The sequence below is a fragment of the Rhinoderma darwinii genome, chromosome 2, assembly GCF_050947455.1.
Source record: "Rhinoderma darwinii isolate aRhiDar2 chromosome 2, aRhiDar2.hap1, whole genome shotgun sequence".
NCBI classification, from domain to species: domain Eukaryota; kingdom Metazoa; phylum Chordata; class Amphibia; order Anura; family Rhinodermatidae; genus Rhinoderma; species Rhinoderma darwinii.
In genome coordinates, this window is record NC_134688.1 from 401,269,081 (window position 1) to 401,277,774 (window position 8,694).

Genomic DNA, 8,694 nt, shown 5'->3' on the forward strand with positions numbered 1-8,694 from the left:
GCTTTGAACTTGTTTGGTTTTGAGTTGGAATCTCCCAGATGTACTGGAATGTAATACAAAGGAGATAAATGATGAATAATTTGGTGTTTAAGCGGATCTGTCATCTTACCAAGCTGCCCTATTTAGGGGAACATAGTAAGGGGCCATGTCCGCTCTACTTTTAGCCCAAATGACTTAAAGTAATATTGTGCCATTTAGTTAATAGAGCCTAATAATTAATACTGAGTACTTTTAGTTATGAGTCCACTGTATTCACAAGGGAAGCACTCACTCTGCCCCTCTTACCAGTTACCGGTAGGCTACAGTGTATGTGCATGTATATATAGCAGACATCAATCACTGTTGAGAGGAGACCACACAGTGTTGCCTTTAGATAGGTCACAATATTATGGTGACAAATCCGCTTTATGGGGCCTGTATGAAATTAAAAAAATATTGCTGTTTATATTTTCAAGAACAGCACCACTCTTGACCATGAGATCTATACGGTATTGCTGCTCAGAGCTATTTAAGTAAATGGACAATAGTGATACTGTTTCTAGAAAAAAACAGCCATGTTTTTCTAAACTCATAAAACTCCTTTAATGCCGAAAACCCAAAACCTTGAAACCGTACTACTATAGCTGCTGAGATTTATCTTTAGCGTATTCATAAGTCATATGTAAGTGTATTAAATAAAATATGCTGCATTGATTTTGTAAATCCTATATAATCTGACGGACTATGTTTTTATTTGTCTATCTTTTCTCCGTAGATTTCTAATTTTGTATAAAATGGTGCCAAAAATACCGTAGTTTAGAACTTTGCATGTTGTATTAATGAATCATATTGGAAATAAAGGGAAAATGGCTGATGCAGCTTTAAAAATATCAAACTAGCAATAATTAAAGCTCAAATTTTGTCTGCAATTGTGGAATGGGCCTAGGACTAAATATTACAAAGAACATGGTTAGTCAGCTTCTCCTAAAACATGAAATAAATATGCAGGTGTTAATCTGCTGTGACTTTTATGCAACATGTTTAATGACAAGAAAAGGATGCAGATGAACGCTGCAGGTGCTAAGACATATATATATATATATATATATATATATATGTGTATATATATATATATATATATATATATATATATACGCATATATATATAATCACACTTTCTATATTTATTATACATTTTTATTATTTTAAATTGCATTACTGCTATATTTATTATACTTATAATTGTAAGGTTCTTAACGCTCAGTTTCATCAAATTGTGCGAGCCCACCAGCCAGGACAATGCAAACTCATACAGAGGGACCCTACACTCTCATACAGAGGGGCCCTACACTATCATACAGAGGAACCCTACACTCTCATACAGAGGGGCCCTACACTATCATACAGAGGAACCCTACACTCTCATGCAGAGGGACCCTACCTATGGTCGACCGTAGTGAGGAGGATGTTGAATAGAACGATAGTCGAACATACGTGCTGCTGCCCCATTTAAAATCCATGGGAATTATAGAAACAGCCGAGTTCAGCGCTCGGCTGTTACCATCATTCTCATCGACATTAAACGGAGTGGCAGGTGCATGCTCGACCTCTGGTCCATTCAGGCTCCTCCTCACTGAGAAGATCAGGACACCCATTCTCACGATTGGTGGATAGGTGATAATTTATGAATCCGAGAAAACCTTTTTAATTTGAAAATATATATTAATATTGTTTGACGATTTTTGTAAGCTAAAGTGTATATGACATATCCTTTACAATCCCAGTACCTGAAAATAACAATAATGGTCTTTCTTTGGCTCAGTTTACAATTTTTCATCTACAAATTGATTTTTTTCAGGGTTGATTAATATTGACTTATAATTCAATATTGCAAGTGCTCTGGGAGGGAGTTGAACACTCTCTAGAGAAAGCTAAACTTAGGGATAACGATCAATTTGTTCTTGGCAAATAGAATAATTGTTTAATTCATTGTACAACCTGGGAAATGTATATGAATAATGAGCCTATGCATGTAGTTTTGTCTTCTTAATATAGTATTAAGGGGATATCATTAATGTATTTAAGGATGCTCATATAGCAGGTGTACATCAATAAGTCTAACATTTTTATTGTTCTACAGTTAGATTTTGGACATAGTACCATATATAAATGTATTTGAAAATAAAACTTCAGTACAAATATTGCAATATTTTTAATTATATTTTCATAGATAGTACAGGTGCAATGCAAAATAAATTATTTGCATCTAGAACAAATACTTAAACATTTCTGTAACTAAACCAGTCATTTTGGGTATATTCTACTTTACATGCACATCACTAAGTAAACTGAATTATTCAGATTTTCATTAAAACTTAAAATGGAAAAAATCTTAAATGTGGGTATACAATGTCTAAAAAGTAAAGGGGAATTAAATTGCTGCCCTTTATTCAAGGGAATGTATCATCAGAAAATGACATATTACAAAATTAATGTTTGTATTATAAACATATTTTTAATTTTTATATTGCTTTTCTTGTTTTTTTTTAGCTTTTATGTGACTATCCACATAAAAAAAAATAATAATCTTGAAATATTGCAGTTTTTACAGCCACTGTAGCAGACATAGAAGGCTGACATATGTTGTTTTCTGCAGGTTTGCTGTATAGACTAGGACAGGGTCGGCAGAGGATTCAGATTTAATAATGACTCTGTTGGAGACCTATAAAAAGGCAGGATAAGAGTCATTATGTGAAATGGTGTACTATATATTACCTGGCTTGTATTTTAATATAATGCATTGTATATAACACCTAGTGGTATTGTACTCAGTCCTGCTGATCCTATGATTTAGTGCTCATAAATATCTGGTGACCTTGACTGGGTGCTCCTGGACCAGTGATTTGATACTTTGGGATCCAATTATTTGGCCTTGAGTACTGCTGATTTAGACATTTAGTTTCCATTCTTAAAGATCCAAGGGTTATGTGTTGTGAATAAATGCATTATTAGTCATTTCTGGGGGCCAAGTGGCCATCCCTGGTGATCTTTTAAAATAAACCGAGCAGCACAATGTTGTCAAGAAAACTTGTTTCCAGGGATGCATTGTATCCTTAAAAGGGAAACTGTCAAGTCAAACATGCACCCCAATCTGCAGGCAACATGTTAGAGAGCAGAAAGAGCTGAGCAGATTGATATATAGTTGTGTGCAAAAGGATTAGGGAAATCTGGAATTTATTGATTTAAAAAACTGCTCACTGTGGGCTTAAGAGTCTAGTGGGCTCTAAAACAAGTTGCCCGCAGATCTGATTGCATGTTTGGCGTGACAGATTTCCCTTTAAGTCGGATTATTCCCCAGAAGAATACAGCTTGACATAGAAATAAAACAACCACAATTTCAGTTAAAACAAATAACTAAATCATTATTTACCCACAGTGATGTGACATTTGCCTAACATACTAACTTTATGAAGGCCAAAATGTTGAGGCTGGTATATTTCTAAATTACAACTACCCTCTGTGCTCTAGAATTTTAGTAGCCATATTTGGTGATCAAGTGAAGGTTCCTCATCATTGCGAATTATACAATTATACAAAAATGCAAATACAGGAAATCTGGGGAATGTCATAAGGACAACAGGGACAGTGATAGGTATGCCATTTTTTGCAATAATTCATTATAGAAGGAATCATATAGACTGTAGATGGTGGTGTGAGACCACTTTGTCACCAAGGGATTTGATGTAGGGCTAAACCGGAGAGCGGTGTCTAACAGAACCCGCGGTATTCACCCTTAAACCGCTATACAGGGATCTTGACTTCGCTGCAGTGAAACCCACGTTGCTACCCACAGAGTAGTCTATCTTTGTGACAGCTAACGTAAACAGGCATAATGCAATCTCAATAGGCAGTATGTGCAGTCAGGTAAAGCAAAAGGTCAGGGCAGGCAGCATTAGTTTGTTATGGGTCACTAGCCAGAGGTCAGGGCAGGCAGCAGAGGATTGTCATGGGTCACTAGCAAGAGGTCAGGGCAGGCGGCAGATATTTGCCACGGGTCACTAGCAAAAGGTCAGGGTAGACAGCAGACAAGGACGGGCATAAGGTACAGGAAGAGGTCAAACACAGGCAATCCAAAAATGATATAGCAGATTACCACTAGACTAGCTAGAAAGAACCTAATTGCTCAAGCAAGGAGCACAGGAAAGGAAGGACCCTTTATACTCTGGAAATCTGGGTGAATATTTTGCCGCATGCTGGCCCTTTAAGACAGAGAGAGAGTCAGCAGACGCACAAGGACAGAGCAGAGTTTTGGTGGTGTGGAAGGCCGACAGATGCGAATAATGGAGGAGAGGATTGACAGTGGCCAGGAGGGAGAAGTCGCTGGGGGCAGGTAAGTAGACAGCGGGGAGCGGCGACCACTACAGTAGACAATCTAAAGAATATTTTTTCCAATGTTTGTTATTCTGTATGTTTACTGCTTCCACTGCTTGTAAAGTGGGCTGTATTGGTGCTATATTATTATTATTATTATTATTATTATTATTATTATTATTATACTTCTCCATATTTACTCTATTTCATCAGTTCTCATTAGTCAGCTAGACATATTTTGGGGAGAATTTTATTACTGATATTGTCTGTCTGTCTGTCTGTCCGTCCGTCCGTCCATCTATCTATCTATCTATCTATCTATCTATCTATCTATCTATCTATCTATCTATCTATCTATCTATCTATCTATCTATCTATCTATCTATCTATTTCATACAAGCTTTACCCTGCTCAGAAGGCATTTTTCTGCACGTAGTCTTTCAGACAGAAACCTTAATGAACCAGAGAAGCATGTAGCCTTTCTGTTGCGTAGCAACAAAACAATCACTGAGATGATAAGACGTAGCGTGCCCAGAATAAAAAGTGCCACAGCTAATCAAGAAATAAAATGAAAGCTAGATACTGCACCTAAAATGAGAAAGCTACCTTGTATTTAAAAGGAGGGTCAGAAAGATGCAGGTTTGACGTATCATTATGTCTCATTGAACATGCTCTAAAACACATGTAATAAAATAATATGCTTTGCCGTATGCAGAATTAATTTGCATTCATGCTTTTAATAACTGATTGTATGATGTTAAAGAGGTTTTCTGACAATAGACATTGATAGCATATTGCTAGGCTATGCTGTGAGTGTTTGAGAGGTGGGGGTCTGACCTCTGGGTCTTGTCAGTCGATACACCTGAGTGGGTGCAGGCTTGATGGTTTTTCTCATACACAGTGCCACTCACATTCTATTTCTGTGGCGGAATACAGCTATATTCACTTGAATAGGACTGTGTTGAGATACCTAGACCCAGAGCTTGGGCATTAGCAATTACGTTGCTCTAAGCATAGGTGGACTGACCATTCGAGAACCATGTGAAGAAGCGACCCACAGTCCAATATGTGGAGAGTGCATTTACGCTTAAAGGGGCAATGTAATGTCACTCATGTCTGGAGCAGGCCGAGTTAAGTCTAGGTTCATATAATGTTTTTGCATCTTCTTGAAAGGTGCTTCTTTTGCTTTTGTATTTATTGAAAGAAATGTACCTTTAACCGGTTCCCAACCCATGACGAAAATGTGCAACATAGACGGGTGTCAGTCAGACAATTACATACTTAATCATGGCGATCTCACGAGCACTGCCGGAGCACCTGTGAAAACAGCAGCAGGAGCAAGGTAGTAATACACAACCCTGCTTCTGCCACATTTATCGGGATTGGAGTGTGGCAATCAAACAAAATTGCACTGCTAAACAAGGGAGGGAGCCCCCTTGTAATGGTGATGGACGGTCCCGGCGGCATAATCGTAGGACTGGCGTCACCATTGGGACAACCCAGGACTAGATAAAGGTCCCCAGGCCTACTCATGTGTATGCCTATTACAGCATACTTGTAGTATGCCCTAATATACACCTGTGTATATATCTATACACAAGCACAATATGCCGGCATGCAGAAGTATGCTAGTATATTAGAAATGAAAACATTAAATGTAAAGTTAAAGGCCCTATATTGAACACAAAAAAAAATTATTTTTGTGCAAATAAATAAAAATACAGACACCAATTTTTTTTAAAATCAAATGTATTTTATTTCATTTTATACATATGAGCTTGTCTTCAGTTAACCTCTCCTTTCCAAGAAGAGCCAAAGTAATCCCATCACAGCCAAAGGGTCCCTGCGTCTTCAATTTAGCGACTGGTCCTCACCAGTACCTGGACCACCACCGATCAGAACTTCTGACATGACATGACATTGAAGTAAAAATACAAATAAAATTGTACATTCCAGAATACTGAGATGAAAAAAAAAAATGTCTGACCCTTGAGCCCAAATATTGACCATGGAACTTAGAGGCTTAGAACAGTATGCAACAGGACACAAAAATGAAGCAAACTGCTTTGTTCCATTCTATTGAAAAACAGGATCCATCTGAATCCTGTTTTATTATTTTTGTACAATAGAATGGAAACAGGATACAGGATGTTTTAAATTGTGTTCCCTTTCAACAGGTTACAAAAATGTGGTGTAAACCAAGTCTAACATAATCTTTCCCAGCTGCCTGGGCCTAGTGGTGGAGAAGACTGCTATACCAGCGAGCTGTCAGTCTGGGGCCCTCCCACCACCGTGCAACCAACCTACACGTACAAGCTATGAAAACATGTAGAGAACTAATACTAATCACAGCCAAGAGATCCAATTTAGGCTCATTTACGTTTAGGCGTTTGACCTACACGGATACATTATAGCAAACCAGGAGACAGGAGAGAAATGAGTGCTGCTGCTGTTTGCATTGGGTAATCCCTACAGGGTAGAAAGGAGATTTACCATACACAAAACTCGTGAATCTGCAGGGGGTCTATGTAAGCAAGGAGGTGCACTGCCGAATTATAAGGAAAACGACAGTGCTTCTTACTGGAATAGATTGCACGAAGAGACAGTGCCAATGATTCCTATACATCTAAATTACTAGTTGATTGCCATCCACCAGATACATTATTGAGGGGCAAGGGGTCTATTTGCTGTTCTTGCCTGTGTGTATGTCAATAGCAGATCAGTGAAAATTGTCACCACATAAAACTTATAATTCTGTACAGATCAGATACATCAAGCAGCTATTCTTTAATGCAGCCATGCCATACAGGAAAAATGTATTAGTAAAATATATTAGCAAAGGGCAGGCTTCATAGTTGGTGTTATAGGTGTTGTCTAATCACAGACAGCCCCTATCATACAGAAGCCGGCTGCCGATACCCTCGCCAAATTGCTGATTTTGCCGGGGAAGCCGCGGGTAGCCAGTTATTTGTGGCTGCTGCAGGGAAAGGTAGTATTACATAGCGGTCATTTAAATGCTCAAGTCCAGTGCAGCTCTTCATTCTGGGTATAATGTGGCAGACCACATGTTGCAAAAGTAATCCATAGATTGATTTTAATCCGAATGACCTTGCTCTTTATTGCAGTATACCCTATACTACTTTGATGGCAGCCTTGTTTGTCTATGTACTTCACAAAAAAATTCTAAACACTATGATTGATATTAAACATATCTACTTTTTCTCGGAGCCACTTTAACAAGTTCTTTTCATGGATGCTTGATTTTGGTGGATAAACTTTACTCGATAAATTTCCATCTGTCTATTTCTTGACAGCGCTCAGAGGATAGCAAAGACCTTTCAAGTCATATTATGTTCTTCCTTTGAAAAATTGCCTTTTAGTAACTGTTTTCCTGCTAGTTGACCTTCATAATGCAGCATTTGTTTAGAAATGTGTTCACCAGTTGTAGGACCTTTCATTGTTAAGGTAGATTTATTTTGAAGTCAGAAGAAAAATCTATGGCCTCCATAGAAGTTACTGCATCTCAGGACAGAAATAGGCAAATCTTCATAAATATTGCCAAGAAAAATAAAAAATTTCCCCTGGTGGTTGCCAGTAGGCATGTTGAAGACAGTTATACAAAATACATAAGATCTCTAGAATAAGGATAACATTTTAGGCCTCAGTTCTAGCCTCGTGTCCATCATGACTACCAATTCAGCCTGATTAAACATAAGCTATATTGTGAACATGCAATTGCACACTTAGCATTTAACCTATTAATGTATTCAGTAACCCCTGGAGGACCAATTCAATTTTGACAGCATTTCTTTTGTTTCATGTCACCACATTCCGTCAGCCATAACTTTTTTATTTTTATGTCTAGATAGCTGTTTTGAGCCTGATTTGTTTTGTCTTGTTGTTTTAGATAATCATAAACGTCAATTATTTTTTTTATTTTTTTAGTTCCATGACTTTTACTTTAAAAATAGTTTTTAACTGTAATGTAACTTTATATTGCATAACTGCCTGTGTATAAAAAATGAACACGGCATCACGGCACAGGGCATAACTAAGGTAGCCATAACAGAGAGTTATGCTGGACAGTTCTAGGGGCCATTGTTAGGACAAGTGCATACCAAGTTTTTGGCCTACGTTTAGCATGTACATTGGGAAAGCTCCTGGCGTACACACTAAACGTGTATTAGCCCAACGAAGGCCAAAAAGAGTGTCTTTCTGGCCCCTATCGGTCTGGTATATGTCAGTATACTTTTTTTTTGAAGGATGGAATAACGTAGTAGACTATGTTATTCCATTCTAAGGGATCCCGCAAAAATAATGTATACCGCATTAATACTGCACATT